At 38.9% G+C, this 17,700-nt stretch overlaps 1 long non-coding RNA gene across 1 annotated transcript; it reads right to left on the reverse strand.

Moving 5' to 3' along the window:
• Positions 1-327: 327 nt before the first annotated feature.
• Positions 328-16,873, reverse strand: LOC142162747 (uncharacterized). The gene is made up of 2 exons (XR_012694104.1): positions 16,370-16,873; positions 328-590 (listed from the first exon to the last, which is right to left on the reverse strand). It is a non-coding gene; the product is annotated as an uncharacterized LOC142162747 (long non-coding RNA).
• Positions 16,874-17,700: the final 827 nt, after the last annotated feature.

Here is a 17,700-nt window from a genome sequence, read left to right on the forward strand (position 1 = left end):
TGAGAGAATAAAATAACAGAAGTTCAGTACTCGGATCAACAAATTCGCACGACAAGAATTTCAAGAATATGAAGTTTTTCCTAAAGGTTCTACAACCTCTCAAGGATAAATACAGACGTCTCCGTACCGATCCGCGAGACTCTACTAAACCTGCTCATGACTCGTGAAACCTATATAACCTAGGCTCTGATACTAACTTGTCACGACCCTAACCCGGACCCAATCGTGATGGCGCCTCTCGGGAAGACAAGGCCAACCGACACTTCCCATTTTCCAATTATTAACAGTTAAGCATTTAAGAAAACGGTCTAAACATGATAAAATAAATCCGAAATAACAATGATAACATAAATATGCGGAAGAACACCCATACACAGCCCTAATCGGGGTGTCACTAGTCATGAGCATCTATAAGTCATAATACAAACCCGCTAAGTCAACAAACTAGTACAACTGTCTGAAAAGAGATAGAAGTGATAAAGGAGTAGAGACACGGGGCTGCGGACGCCAACAGCTACCTCGTGAACTCCGAATGTCCGCCTGAAGCTGGAGGGATCAGCACTCGGGAGCGGAACCAGCTATGCCTGAATCTGCACAGAGGGTACAGGGAGTAAAGTGAGTACTCCAACTCAGTGAGTAACAAATGTAAATAACGACTGAAAGTAAGAAAACACGTAAGGCACAAGGCATTCTATAATGACGCATTAAAACCATTTAAAAGCAGTAAACCAGTGAAAAGTTAAGTAACAATCCTTTTTCAACAAGTAAACATGTAATTGATAGGCAGTTAAGGTAAAGTAAACAAATAGAAGTTCGCCCCTCGGGCACAGTATCAATAAATCCGACCCTCGGACAACATCTCAAAACAATACCAGCCCCTCGGGCTCAATCTCGCATCATAATAGGTACCCGCAATCACTGGGGATGTGCAGACTCCTGGAGGGGCCCCTTACGGCCCAAACGCAATATCAAGCTACCTCGTGGCATCATCACTAGGCCCTCGGCCTCATATTAATCAAGCCACCTCGTGGCGTACATATCGTAGGCCCTCGGCCTCAAATCAATATCAGTGTTTCCTCACAACATAGGCCCTCGGCCTTACTCAGTCAAAAATCCTCACAAGCCACTCGAGTAATAGTAAAATAGTATTTCTCAGCCCAAACATCATTTAAAAATATAATTTAAGTATTAGAACTGAGTAAACATGGCTGAGTACGAAAACTGTGGAAAATAACATAACTGAGTTCAAGTATAAAGTCAAAATAGTGAGGAAATTTTAATAAAAAGCCCCAAAAGGTTCAAATAGTTTGCACTAGGCCCAAATATGACATTCAGCCCAAATAATAATGATAGCAATAGTTTCAATCAAATACACGGTAAAATCATCAATCGAGATGGACCAAGTCACGATCCCCAATAGTGCACGACTCCACGCTCGTCATCAAGCATGTGCCTCACCTCAATATAGCACTATGATGTGCAATCCGGGGTTTCAAACGCTCAGAACATCATTTACAATCATTACTCACCTCGAACCGGTCAAATCTTTAGCTTGCGACGCCTTTGCCCCTTGAATCGGCCTCCACTCGCGTCGAATCTATCCAAAATCAGAACGAGGACGTCAAAATATGCTAAGGGAACGAAGCCCAAGCGAAAATAATCAAATTTACAACATAAATCCTGAAATTACCAAAACCTGACCCCCGGGCCCACGTCTCGGTATTCGATAATTTTTACATCAATAGATTCTTTATCTCCCCACGAGTTCATACATATCAAAAGTTCTCAAATTCGACTCCAAATGGTCCTCCAAATCCCCAATTAAATGTCTAAGTTTCCAAGCCCTAGTTTCCCCAAATTTCTCCCATAATTTCCATAATTTCTAGCTCTAATCCATGAATTAATAGCATACGAACGAGTTTTAGGTCCAAATTCCTTACCTCAATGAAGTTCCCTTGAAATCCATCTTTCAAATCGTCCAAAAAGCTCCCAAGCCGAAGTCAAAAATGGTGAAATAACTCAAACTCACGAATGAAATAACTTATATGTTCTGCCCAGACCTTTCCGCATCTGCGGTACCGCATTTGCTGTTATTCCTCCGCTTCTACGAAAATCACTAACCAGCCCAAAATCACATCTGTGATAAGCCTTCCGCATCTGCGACTCCGCAGATGCGTCCATCCCGACCGCTTCTGCGGTTCCTGACATTCTTCCATAACCCGCTTTTGCGGCTCCTCTCTTGCATATGTGGCGCCGCACCTGCGGTCCCCAATCCGCAGGTGCGAAAATACCAGAAGCAGCAAATTCAGCAGCTGCAACAAAAATCCAACTTCTCCGCCAACCATCCGAGATCACCCCGAGGCCTCCGGGACCTCAACCAAAAGCACAAACATACCCTAATACCTTATTCAAACTTGTTCCAATCATCGAAACACCTCAAACAACATCAAATCACCCAAAACACAACGGATTCAAGCCAAACTTCCTAAAATCTTCCGAATTCCGCTTTTTATCAAAAACCCAACCAAATCACGTCCGAATGACCTGAAATTTTGCACACACATCCCAAATGACACAACGAAACTACTACAACTCTCAGAATTCGATTCCGACCCCTATATCAAAATCTTGCCTATCAACCGGAAATCGCCAAAATATCAACTTCACCAATTCAAGCCTAAATCTACTCCGAACCTCCAAAACTCATTCCGATCACACTCCTAAATCCCAAATCATCTCCCGAAACTATCCGAACCATCAGAACTCACATCCGAGCTCTCTAACACATAAGTCAACATCCGGTTGACTTTTCCAACTTAAACTTCCTTAAAAGAGACTGAGTGTCTCAAACCTTACCAAAATCATTTCGGATTCGATACGACCAACCCGATACCACATAACACGGATAAACAAAGCATAACAAAGCAAAAATAAAAAAATAGAATGGCAACTCATGTGACGACTGGCCGGATCGTCACAATTATTAATAAATTTGGAGGCTTTAGTAAAGAAAAAACCTACCCACTCTTTCACTGTTATATTTTAGTGGCTATTACGTGGCTAATGAAGAAGCTTCCAATGATGACTCTCCTAGTATTGAGTAATGATCACGTTACTGTTACTAATACGGAAAGAACTAACATTATCCCTAGTAGTACTTATCCTCAAAACATCAATAATACTCAGACTACTACTAGTTGCTTCACTAGCAATAATAATTCCTCTGCACACTTGGTGAACCTCTTGTAGGCTTACTTAATTCGAATACGCAATCTCAACCAATTACAATGCAAATAGACTCTATATGTACTTAACGTCCCGTCCCGGAATCATTGGTGCACGCCAATCCCTCCAGTGACATTATAAATCTCAAGAATATCATACGGATTTTCCCCTACTTTTATCGGTTATGCAAAAGATGTGTATTAGAGGGATTGTCAGGAAAATCAGTTCAAGTATGTTAAGGCTAGTCATTCTGTCTTTTTGGCATGATCCAACTTATATAGAAGAAACGAACAAACACACAATTTTCATAAATGACTCTATTCATAGAGCAAACACACAGTTTTCATAAATGATTCTATTAATAGAAATACTTGGAGTCTCGATGTTTTTATATTTCGAAGGAGATGCGGATGCTCTGTAGGTACAATGGAAGTGCCTGGACCGAAAAAGAATCGAAAGGTTAAGAAATAAGAGTAATGTTTATCTGTAAAACATATTTTATACGGAAATAGGCCTATGTCCTAATGATCAGATGATAAGAAGATACAATTTCCTTCAATAAGTTTATTGAAATAAAATCTAATGGATTACATAGAAAAGTCACTTGTAGTGTTTATATCAAAATCATTTCTCTTGCTAGCTTTTTCATTTTAATTATGTCAATAGTACTTAAGTGGTATTTGCTTTATGCTTGGCATTAGATTAACTGTACTTTTATGTCTTCGTGAGTACAACCAGTGTCAATCTTTTCCCAAGTTACCACTTTGGCTCACTATTTGAAACTTTAGTTGCTAGGCCTTCACATTGAGTTTAGTAGTATTATGAGTTACAATTTAAGGAAAAAGTTAGACTTCTAAGCTATGCTTCTTTCTTGAGATATTTTAGTATATTGCTACATTTTATTCTTGAGGTAAGATGCTCACGACATACTCTTGAACTTTGAAGTGTGTCTAGATCCCTCTAGTGCGACTAGTACTGAATGAAACAACTTTTGCTTTGTATTTAATTGCCAATTGTTTTGTCAGAATTGCCCAACTCACGTAACTGAGGTTTAACTCATATTGTTCAACGGTTTGATAAGAAAAGAATGTTTTTAACTGCTCAGTGCTGTCTTCTGAATCTGTAAGTCACTTCAGCCTGTTGTCATGGTGACAACATTTTCTACTAAATTGATGTCTGGACTTTGGATTGTACCTTTGTTAATAAAAAACTTCCAGAGATAGTTCAATTCGTATCAATGATTTTCCACGTGATATATTATTATATCTTCTGTTCATGGGTCTCATAATAATATGCAGTTGATAAAGTTTATTCGAAAAAAATATTGAAATTATTAACATATTTTCATGCATTTCATGCGTTTATACATGCACATTAACCTATGATCAGATGACATTATATACGCGTATATATATAAATATATGTATATGAGATATGAGAAAAGGTTATGACGTTATATATGTATCACCACCATATCAGCTGGTATATGTTGATGATTTTGCCCACAGTAGCACCAGATGGCGTTATATACGCGTATATATATAAATATATGTATATGGGATATGAGAAAAGTTTATGGCGTTATATACGCACCACCACCTGATCAGCTGGTATACGTTGATGATTTTGCCCACAGTGGCACCAGATGGCGTTATATACGCGTATATATGTAAATATGTGTGGGATACGGAAAAAAGGTTACAGCGTTATATACGCACCACCACCTGATCAGCTGATATACATTGATGATTTTGCCCACAGTGGCACCAGATGGCGTTATATATATATATGTGTGTGTGTGTGTGTGTGTGTGTGTGTGTGTGTGTGTGTATGGGATATGAGAAAAGGTTATGGCATTATATACGCACCACCACCTGATCAGCTGGTATACGTTGATGATTTTGCGCACAATGGCCAAGATGATATGATGGGATGCCCTCAGAGGCCTGATGATGTTATATGATATGGGAAAAGGTTACGGCGTTATATACACATCACCACCTGATCAGCTGATATACATTGATGATTTTTCCCACAGTGGCCGAGATGGCATTATATATATATATATATATATATATATATATATATATATATATATATATATATATATATATATATATATATATAAATATATGTATATGGAATATGGGAAAAGGTTATGGCGTTATATACGCACCACCACCTGATCAGCTGGTATACGTTGATAATTTGCCCACAGTGGCCGAGATGATATGATGGGATGCCCTAAGAGGCTTGATGATGTTATGAACACATGTACCTATGCACGACATGGCATATATATGCATATGCATGATACTATGAGTATTTCATTATTTACAAAGTTATTCCAGTTCTAAAAATGAAGTTTGTTCTTAGGCGGGTTCTTTTATTTTTATGGTTTCCCAGTTGATGTGATTTTAGGTATATGAATTTCCTTGTTGCAAGATAACAAAGATACATGGCTGATAAAGAGAAGAAATTTACATGTGCATTATAGTATTGGTAAATTTTCTAAAGAAAAGGAAAGTAGTAATTGATGAGAAGTACGTATAGGAGATATAACTTCCAAAAGTGCAAGTGTTGGTTTTAAAACTTCAGTCTTTTCTTTTGTGGGATAAGGCCTTTAATAAATCACTATGATAACATTGCAGACCGAATTAATAATTTAGGTCTTACGTGTTAGCCAAAATTATTTAAAGCTTTATTCGGTTGTCAATAGTTCCATTTCTAATATTCTAGATTATTTTGCATAGGCCTGAATTTTTGTCACAAGATGCCTTTAATAGATGTTGAATTATCATTATGTTTCAGTTCTACCTTACATACTCGGTACATTATTCGTACTGACGTCCTTTTATTGGGGACGTTGTATCCATACCTACAGGTATAGATAATCAGTTTGACGAGCCCTCATAGTAGACAAGATTGGCATTCAGCGAAGGATCGGTAACACTCCACCTCATTCGAAATGCAGTCGAGTCTATGAGTCATCGTATCAGAATTTTGCTACGGACTTATGGGTAGGCCGGTGCCCTATCCCATTTTATGTCAAATAATCTTAGAGACTTTGTAGATACAGGTTTATTATGTACAGTATGTCAAAGACCTTGATGGCCCATATGTATTCATGTCTTATGAACAATGGTTGATCGATATAACATTTGCCCACTTACAATTGTTTATTATGAGTTGTGGCCATATTGGCCCATGATAGTTATAAAAGGAAAGAATAAGTTATAGAGTGGTTCGCTCGGGCCACTACGTCACCGGGTGCTAGCCACGCCTCCCTAGGTTTGGGGCGTGACAATATATAAATGAATGCAATGCATGAGAAGTACGTCAATAAAATCTTTCGAAATGTCATAAGACCATTATGCCTTTGATTAATATCATAAAGTAATCTTTTTTCAACTTATGTATTTTTCTGAGACCCATGAACAGAAGTATAATAATAAGACACATGGAAATTCAAGAACATAGGCACCTCTAATACTTCTATGAATAGAGTCATTTATGGAAGTTGTGCATTTTCTCATTTTGTTTGCATCATATTGATCATGCAAAAAGGAAAGAAGGGATAGCCTTAACATACCTGAGCCGATTCTCTTGACAATCTCTCTAATACACGTCAACTGTGACAAATCATGTAACGGCGAATCGAAGTAGGGAAAAATCCGTATGATATTCTTGAGAAAGATTGTACCGTGCTATCTTAGAATCGCATCTCACGTTGTTTTAGCGTTATAAGGATTCATATGAAGTCTTGTTGAGATTTTTCATTTTTTTGTCTCAAGATTTAGTCCCTTTTGATATGCTACATAGTGTTTTCTAAATTTTCTATGAACATGAAGTTGGAATTTTCCTTGCTATAGGCGTTGGATAAGTATGTGATAAATGAAAGTGGGCACAAACCGTATGCTATTAAAATGATAGCCTTATCAAGCTTATATATCTTCTTTAACTGTCTTTATCAAAGTGGGTGATGACTTGGTGACAATTTTCCTTAATTGTGCCACCTTGATACATAGTGTAGGAGTCACTCATTTGGACTTTAATCCACACCTAATTTGCTGCCACGTTTGGGGGAATTAAACTTATCCAAAGATTTTAGGTAATCTCCCACTAAAAATTCATAATTATCTAATTATCCACATAATTAAGAATTATCTTAAATTACTTAAATACTATTCACTTTTAACACACTTTATACACCTCACTAGCATGGTTACGTGGTACCTTGTATGATACTAGTCCATAAATACGGAGTATTATAGCTTGGATCGTATTTTATTCCAAATTGCCAAACTTCAACGAAACTTATTTTCTTCGATTTGCTTACCCTCTTACCTTCACAAATTTACTTATCACTTTGAAATAGCATAATACTTATAATCTCCAAATAATCTTGTCCTTGAACCGATGTAAATTATCTTACGACAATTTCAAAGTACAATACTATAGGGTGTAACATCGTCGTAATATAATATTGCGGAGCGTATCATTGACGTAATATAATACTGCGGGGTGTAACATCAACGTAACATAATATTGCAGAGCATAATATCATCGTAACATAATACTACGGAGCGTAACATCTCATTTTCGAGTTTATATCAATTTATTTATGGCGTACTTCCACGTACGGAAATATGAGGTGTAACATTGTCGACCTCAATACCATGCTTTGAAATTTTGTGGCTAGGGCAATGCCTTCCTCGACCATGAAGTGACATTTCTCCCAATTTAACACCAAATTTGTCTCCTCACATCTATCCAAGACTTATACAAATTGTTCAAGCAATCATCAAAAGAATTCCTAACCACGGAGAAATCATCCATGAAGATCTCAAGAATATCCTCCACCATATCGGTGAAAATAGCCATCATACACCGTTGAAAAGTCACTGGTGCATTACACAAACCAAATGGCATCTGCAAGAATACGAAAGTACCATAGGTACAAGTGAAAATGGTCTTCTCTTGTCCTTAAGAGCAATAAGAATTTGATTGTAGCCGAAGTATCCATCAAGAAAACAATAAAAAGCACGTCTAGCCAACTTATCAAGCATTTGATCAAGAAATGGAAGCGCGAAATGATCTTTCTGAGTGTCTTTGTTGAGCTTCCTATAGTCCATGAACACTCTCCACCTAGTGACAATTCTTGTGGGGATCAATTCATTCTTGTCATTTGTTATCACAGCCCTGCCCCCTTTCTTTGGGACACATTGCACCAGAGAGGTCCACGAGCTATCGAAAATAGGGTAAACAACCCCTGCATCCAACCACTTGATTATGTCCTTTTTGACCACCTCTTGCACTGCTTCATTTATCCTCCTTTGATGTTCAATGGAAGGTTTGGCACCCTCCTCCAAAATAATCAATTCATTCTTGTCATTTGTTATCACAGTACTGCCCCTTTCTTTGGGACACATTACACCGGAGAGGTCCACGAGCTATCAGAAATAGGGTAATAACCCCTGCATCCAACCACTTGATTATCTCCTTTTTGACAGCCTATTGCATTGCTTCATTTAGCCTCCTTTGATGTTCAATGGATGGTTTGGCACCCTACTCCAAAATAATCTTGTGCATGCAAAAGGCAGGGCTTATGCCCCGGATATCCGCCAATGTCCATTTTATTGCTTTTTTCCTCCTTTGTAGCACCTCCAATATGGACACTCCCTGCAGGTTAGTCAAACAATAAGAAAGAATAACCGGTAAAGTAGACGAAGGGCCAAAGATTTCATACATGAGATGTGGAGGCAATGGCTTTAACTCCAAAGTGGGCGACTCCTCTATTGGGGGCTTTGTTGGAGGAGTCTTCCGATTTTCAAGATCCAAGGATAGTTTGCGGGGCTCATAAGTGTACGACCTCATTCCTTGCAATTCATTCACACACTCCACATATCCTTCTTTCTCCTCATCATCGTCAAGGTTGAGCAAAATGTCTTCCAAATTATCCTCAACATTCATTGTGGCACTAGCATCATCAACAATCACATCGGTGACCAAATCCACGAATGAACAAACTTCATTACTATTTGGTGCCTCATAGATTTGCATACATGGAAAACCATCTTTTCATCACCCACACAAAAAGTGAGCTCACCGGCTTCCATATCAAAAAGATCCTTCCCCGTAGCAAGGAAAGGTCTACCCAAAATAATAGTCACCTCATAGTCCACTTCACAATCAAGAATCACAAAGTCCGCCGGGAGGATGAACTTGTCAACACGAACCAACACATCACCAATAATACCCAATGGCCTCTTCATAGTACGATCCGCCATTTGCAACCTCATGGATGTGGGTCTTGGTTGCCCAATACCCAAAGTTTTGAACACCGAGTAGGGCATCAAGTTGATACTCACCCAAAAACCATATAAGGCTTTGGAAAAGTCGGCACTCCCAATAGTACAAGGGATTGTGAAAGCGCCCAGATCTTCCAATTTCGGAGCCATTGAGTGCAAAATAGCACTCACTTGATGTGTCATCTTTATGGTCTCATAATTCATTAATCTTTTCTTTTTCAGCAAGTCCTTCATGAACTTGGCATAACCCAGGATTTGCTCTAAAGCCTCCACCAATGGTACATTGATAGACAAACTCTTCAACATGTCAATAAACTTTTTGAATTAGTTCTCACTATTTTGCTTGGCAAGACTTTGAGGGCATGGAGGAGGAGGCCTGGGCATTGGTGCCTGAGCCTTTGGCACTACCGTTTCCGGCATGTCAATTACGTGTTCCCTAGACGGGTTCACTTCTTCTTGCGTCTCCTCCACATTTTCATTAGTATCAATTCTCACTTCTTCATTAGCTTGAACCACATTGCTTGGAATTTCATCTTCTTGAACCACAACAACATCATCCGCAATTCTTCTTTGATTTGAGATGGTTGTATCTCCACCTTTTCCACTTCTCGTAGTCATGGACATAGCATGTCCCATAATATTCCCACCCTTTGGGTTAACCATCGTGTCATTTGGTAGTTCCCCTTTAGGATGAGTGTGCAAAGCTTGTGAGATTTGGCCTAATTGAACTTCTAAATTATGAATAAAAGTGTTGTGAGAGGCTAGTTGAGCATCAGAGTCGGTATTCTTCTCCACCATCTGTTTAAACATGTTCTCAATTCATCCCATCTTATTGTTAGAAGAGCTCAGACCTTGAGGAGGATAGGGAGGTGAATTGCTAGGTTGTTGGAACATCGGGGGCCTTTGAAAACCCGACCCCCGGTTGTTGTTGTTGTTCCACCCTCCTTGGTTGTTGCCTCCCCAATTGCTTTGATTGTTGCCACCCCAATTGCCTTGATTATTGCCTTGGTTACCTTGATTATTCCAATTGCCTTGATTATTGTTACCACCACTCCAATTGCCTTGGTGGCCTTGGTTGTTCCAATTTCCTTATAGCCGCCATTGTTGTTGATTTAGTCATTGAGCATTGTTTCTTTGGCCTTTATAATTGTTGACATATTGCACTTCTTCTTCTTGCTCATTGTACGAATCACCTTGGTCATGCCCACTATCATCTTGCATGAATTGTTCCAAACGGTTTTGCATTTGTTGACCTTTTTTTCGTATCTTGTTTATCATCATATTTACACCTTCCATCGCATTCACTTGTTTCGACCTTTGAACTTGTTGAAGCTGAGTTTTGGCCAATTTATTCATTGTAGTTGTCAACTTGGCAATAGCTTGCCTATGATCATGTAGTTCCTTGTGTAGGTGAATGACATTTGTGTCACCTTGAGGAACATTGGCTCTACTTTGCCATGCCGATGAGGTATCCACCTTCTCATCCAAAATTTCACAAACTTTGGCATAAGGCATGCTCATGAAGTTCCCACCGTCGAGTTGATTTATCACACATTGATTTGTTGTGTTTATCCCCCTATAGAAGGTTTGTTGGATCATGTCCTCGGCCATATCATTAGTAGGGCACTCTTTAACTATGGTATGATATCTTTCCCAAATCTCGTGCAATGGCTCATTGGGCTCTTGCTTGAACGCAAGAATCTCATCCCGAAGTGTCGCCATATGCCTCGGAGAGAAGAATTTAGCAATGAATTTTTCCGCCAACTCATCTCATGTATGGATGGAATTATTGGGCAATCTCTCTAACCAGTTCAATGCCTTTCTTCGAAGAGAAAAGGTAAATAGCCTCAACCGCAGCACGTCCTCGGAGACATTGGTTTGCTTGCTCCCCCAACAAGTATCGACGAACCCTTTAAGATGTTTGTAAGCATTTTGACTCGGAGCCTCAGTAAGTAGTGTAAGCATCACGTTGGTGAATTGGAAGTTGCTCGCCCTAATGTGGGGCGTGACTATAGCACTTGCATAACCCTCATTCGGCAACATCCGGTGCGCTGCCGCTTTTGGTGAAGGTGGGGGGAGGACGGGAACATTATCATGAGGCGGTCGGCCTCTCCTATTTACTTGAACTTTGTGAAAAACCTCATCTCCTTGATCATCGTCCACTTCCTCCCCCAATGGCACATTCCCGATGGGCTCGTTATTGAGAGCCATTCTCATACCTATAATCAATTCAAAAACAAAGTTAGTGACTCAGAAGGAAAAGAAGACAAATCCCACAAAACCTAGATATATAGCTAAATACGTTTAACTCCCCGGCAACGGCACCAAAAATTGATGTCTCCCAAACTCACACCACAAATATAGGTTGTGAGGCGGTCGAAGCAATAATAAAAACCCAATGCAAGTCGGGGTCGAATCCACAAAGAGTTAGATTTTGGATTAGGTATACACCTAGTGTGACTGTATGATGTGCCCCAACTTACACTTTCACATTTTCAATTGTTCTTTCGACTTCTAATTTTAAGCTATTGATTGTAATTGTAGAGCTAAGAGACAATATTTTTGATTTTGGTTGTTTTTCAAGTTATAAAACATCTAGGGTTGCAACTTCCGCCTAGTTGGTTACCTAATGGATTTAGAGCTTTAGTGCATATTTGGTTGATCGGGATACAATATAGCAATCACACTCAATTACTCACTCTATACCTCTCAGTAGTTTGAGTGATTTTGTCCGATTTGGCCTTTTCAAGTCCAAACGGGTATTCTGCAAAGCAAGTGATAAATGCTCTAGTCGGGTCTTACTATCTCTAGGCTCGACCCTTTAATTGGGACTATCAATTTCTTGAGTTCACCGCAATTCCTAGTTAGCCAAGTTTTTCTAGACTTAGTCTCTCTTTCTCAAGTAGAGACTAAGTCAAATAGGCATGAATCAATGTTTGCAACCATCAATTCTCAAATCCAAGCAAGAACTAGGCTAAATATCATAAACCCAATCATAAATAAGCCCTAAATCAATTACCCATTAAGTACTCATACTAGGATTGAGTCACAAGCCTAGCTAAAGAGTTTAGCTACTAATGGAAAATGAAGAAATTAAAGAACAAACTAAGATAGAACTCATAATACTTGATTAAGGAAAGAAAATCTAATGTTTAAAATCTAATCTAGTATAATGTTACCCAATACAGTAGATAAAAATGGCTCAGGTGCTCCAACTTACAAAACTTGACCTGAAAATGGCAAAAAGTTCTATTTATACTAAGCTGGAAATATCTGACAAAATTGCCCCTGCGGAGGTTGTGCGGCCGCACAATTATGTGTGTGGTCCGCACATTGAGACTTGGCTTGACAGGTTCCAGTTCTGTAGCCTCACAATTTTGGGCTGAGGCCGCACTCCGTCAATTTCTGCGGACCGCACATTTATGAGCGAGGCCGCACTTTTGGTTCTGTGGCCGCACTATTATACTGCGGTCCGCACTTCTTGACCTTGGGCTTTGGCATTGTGGGACTTTTGCGGACCTCACATTTCTGAGTGCAGCCGCGCTCTTGATTATGTGGGCTGCACAAAAAATGGTGCGGTCTGCATTTCTTCTTGGCCTTAAAATCCCATCTCTTTTAACTTTATTTTTTGCGGCCGCACCAGAATTGTGCGGTCTGCATTTCTTCTTGGCCTTAAAATCCCATCTCTTTGAACTTTATTTTTTGTGGCCGCACCAGAATTGTGCGGTCTGCACTTTGCACAGCATTTCTTTTCAGAGATTTTCTTCATGATCTGCGGTCACATTCAATATTGTGCGGTCCACATAGTGCCCTTTTAGCCTTGTTTTTGTCCTTATCCAAAATTACTCCTTCTTGAGTTGATTTTCATTTCTTTAGCTCATATTCTAACAATCCTGCAAGCAAGCACATTTCATTAGTTTTCGGAAATAACTTTAAGCAATTTTGAGCTAAAACACAAGTAGAAGAGTGCAAATAAGCAGTCAAAATCCCTACTTATTAGTCCCGACCCATGAACGACGCCGAAAAACCGAGCTGGCCATCTTTAATTCTTATCTTCGATTCGTACCGGTTGTGAACGTCCGTCCAAATTATTGGCTGGAACTCAAGCAAACATCCTTTCAACTTCTGGGATGCGTTGAGCTTCTCGAATGCAGACCTTTGGTGAATGTTTCAGCTGCCCATTTGTTCGGTACGTCTAGTAGCAACACCCTTTCCTTCTGGAATCTGGTTACAAACTCCCACAACAACTCGAACTCCCATTATGCAATCTTGAATATATCGGTTTTCAAGCCTGTACACTCAGGCCCCGGCATGGGCCTTGATGAAAGAATTCGCTAGCATTTCAAAGGAGTCTATGGAATGCTCAGGCAAAAGCGAATACCTCGCCATGGCTCCCTTTGTAAGAGTCTTCCCGAAGTTCTTTAGCAAAATTGACTCAATCTCGTGGGGAGCTTAATCGTTGTATAGGTGGTGATATGCTCATGAGGATCTGAAGTCCCATCATACTTTGGTACATCTAGCATTTTAAACTGCTTCGAGATTAATTCTGGTATCACGCTTGGCTTGTACGGCAATTGCGTGTACTTATTTGAGTCCGACCCTTTCAGCACTAGTGGTGCGCCAAAATTTGATCCATTCGGGCGTTTACTTCCCTCATAAACCGCATGAGTTTGATTTTAAAGGGATCACTCTCGTTGTTGTGGCCGGGTCCGCTCCCTTCGGCCCCATCAAAGCGGACCTCGCCCCTTGGGGTGTTGTTTTCGACCCTCCATGTTGTTTGATTTGCTAGAGAACAAGAAGAACTGGACCTCATCCATTCACGTTGTTGGAAGCACCCGACAACGCCTGTTTCAGCCCCGTCATGACCTTATCCAATCGTGTGAGATGGACTATTATGGCCTCTTGTTGCTCCTGGAAGACCCTTACTGCTTTGACGACGTGCTCTTCTTCAAAATCATCAGGATTCGACTCCCGTACATGCTGCAGATATCGGCCGCCATGGACCGGCGTGGCCTCGTTCCCCTCGTTGTGGGTATCGCTGATAGAATCTTTGTGTTGAGGCTGATTTTCTTGGGCCTAATCGTTGTGTGTGTTGTTAACACCATTATCTGCCATTTTTAATGATTTTCGCTAAAGACAAAGAATCAAACAAGTTAGTAATAGATGTAGGGATCAATTCGATTACACGACTGTCTATGTCCCACGGTGGCGCCAAACTATTTACCCGAAAAACGGTACAGTTGAATTTATACGTGGTTTTATAGATAAGTGAATTAATTTGATCCTAAAATAACAGACGGAAATATAAAACTTAGCCTTGAAATTGAAATAAATGGTAGATATTTTAGTTTCGGGCGCAAAGCTATCAGAGTCAGTAAGAACAGTGCAAATAAGCAAGAAAAGAAAAGTATTATTGAGCTTTTGGTAGAATATAGGGAATGCTTGTCAGAAAATTGATCTCCTTTACAATGATAGTAGAGCTCATTATTTATAGCTGCACCAAGGGAACAAGGTCCTATGATCAAGCCCATCTTTAATGACAATTATGAGGGTCATTGAAGAATGTGTAACGGCAGGTAGTGAATGCCATATTTTTTGTAACGGGTGATCACATTCACAACACACCTCAATAGAGATATGAAACGGTGGTATGCAATAATAAATACCCAACTAGGAGTCGGGGTCGAATCCACTAGGAGTTATGACGGGTGCAAATGGGTTATCCAGATTGCACTTCCACAACACAGTTTTGTTTTCTACTTCTACTATTAATCTAATGATTCCAAGATAAAGAAAATAGACTAGAGATAAATGTTATTAAAATTTTTCCAAATGGGTAAAAGGCCTAGGGATGTGACCATAACATAGGTGTTTGCCTAATGAGATTAAAATGTTAATGCTTGTTTTGTTGATTGAGATGTATTATAGCTCACAACTCTACATTACCCACTCAATACCTCTCAGTCAGAGAGTGGTTTTGCCCAATTTGACTTTCTCAAGACCAAATGGGTATCAACCAAAATAGTTGATAAAAGCTCAAGTCGGGTTATTACTATCTCTAGGTTGAACCCTTTGTAAGCATGCATTTTTTGACCCGCCCATTAGAATTATTGTTAGTATTCGTAGTATTTTTAATATTTATTTGAGTTTATAAATATTTTTATCTGCAATTTTAGTTTTAAGATATGAAATTAAAACACACAAAAAATAGTTTCATTTTTTCTATTTGATTCAGGTATTAGATATTTTTGGAAAGATATTATTTTTATTATTATTTAAAAATATCAAAAATAGTTTGTTTTATGATATTTCTCATCTTACATGTTTTTATTTTTAATAGTAGCATTATCTTAATTTTACCATAACTTCTATACTTTATTTTGGAATAATCTTTGAAAATACAAAAAAATAGTTTCACATTGTGACATTTTTTTAATTAATTGAAATTTATTTTGCACTTTTACTAGCTAATGAATTCTCAGGTTGATAAGGCCCAAATTCGAATCCCCACATAGGCCCAACCTTCATAGCCCAACCCCTTTTAACCTAGCAACACCCCCATCTTTAATCTCCTAAGAGACCTAATCCTAAAAAATATAGGTTGATTTTCTTTTTCTTACATACAAAAAGGGAATCTCACAAAAAGCAGCAACGAACAGAAAAGAAAGGGGGGAATTGGATGAAAGAAAGGGGATTAGAAAATTGAAACGAAATAGCAAAGAGATAGAGAGGGAGTTGGGAAACGGAAAAGTAACAGAAAGCAAAGAAAAACAAAACGAAAAAAGAACACTAAACAGAGACGAGAGACGAGAAACGAGAGTTCAGCAGCTCACCCGTCATCATCTTCTTCACATCACAGAGCCTTGAACCAAATTCTTCATAGCCACCAAACGTAAAGCTCAGTGTCCTTCCTCCACTGCTCAAAACCTCCATCGAAATAACGTGAAATGGCCCGAAACAACTCCGAATCGCGAGTCACTATTATGGAGTCCGTTGGTTTTGTCTTCCTGGTTTAGTTCGAGTTTTCCGGTGAGCTTCGAGGTCGTCGGAGGTCGTTGTCCAAAGATTTCGTTTCAGTCGTACGTCGAGATACTACCTGTTGGTTTCCTATTCAAGTTTCCGCCCTCGGTTCCTTATATTTTTCAATTCAAAGCAGTGAAATAATTAATTTTTAACTATATTGAGGTCAAGTTCTCTCTCTTTATCTTAATATTTTATCTATTGAAATGAAAATGACATGGGTTTTTTATGAACTGTGTGCTATTTTGGTTGAGTCATTCGTCATTAGACCATTGATATTAGTACCTATTTGAGTTATGTAGTTATTCTTTTCTTCAGTTGAATGAATTTCATTGATGTGATTAATTTGAGAATTAGGCTTGAACTAAGATGAAATAAAGTAGGTTAAGTTCATATTCTTGTCTTTAACATCAATAGGTCGTGGGATCTTCCTAAATAAGAGAACTCCATAATATATAACCTTAGAATCATGAACACGTTAGGACGTTTTACACGCGCTCTTAATCAATGGAATTATTGTGATTACGTTAACATTCGCTTTGACATAATTACGATTCCTAAAATTAAAATCAAGGTATATGTTCGCACAACTTTGGACGCAACAATTTTAATAAATAAGTGTTGTGAATTGTGTACACGTACGCATGACATGATTCTTGATGAGCCAAACAAAAAGAGTACACGTACGCGTGACTCGTTTCAAGATAATTCCGTAATCACGAATAATCAAGCAATTAAAAGCGGTAGAAGGTAGAATATACATATGCTCTAAAACACGTAATAAAATAATTTAATTAAGCCAGGTATGATTAAAGCGACCATGCTAAAACCACGGAACTCGGGAGTGCCTAAACCTTCTCTCGGGTTAACAGAATTTCTTACCCGATTTTCTGGTTTCGTGGATTTTAAAACAGAGTCAAATTTTCTCGATTTGGGATTTAAATAAATCGGTGACTTGGGACACCATAAATTATCCCAAGTGACGACTCTGAAATTGAACAATTAATTCTATTTCGATTAATGTTACATTAATTGAAAAAACTTTCCTATTCCCTCGGGAAAAAGGAGGTTTGACACCCTTTAATTGGGTTAATCAATCCTCAATTGACCCAATTCCTTGTTAGCTAAGTTATCCTAGACTAGG

This window comes from Nicotiana tabacum, chromosome 8 (genome assembly GCF_000715075.1).
Source record: "Nicotiana tabacum cultivar K326 chromosome 8, ASM71507v2, whole genome shotgun sequence".
Taxonomy (NCBI): Eukaryota; Viridiplantae; Streptophyta; class Magnoliopsida; order Solanales; family Solanaceae; genus Nicotiana; species Nicotiana tabacum.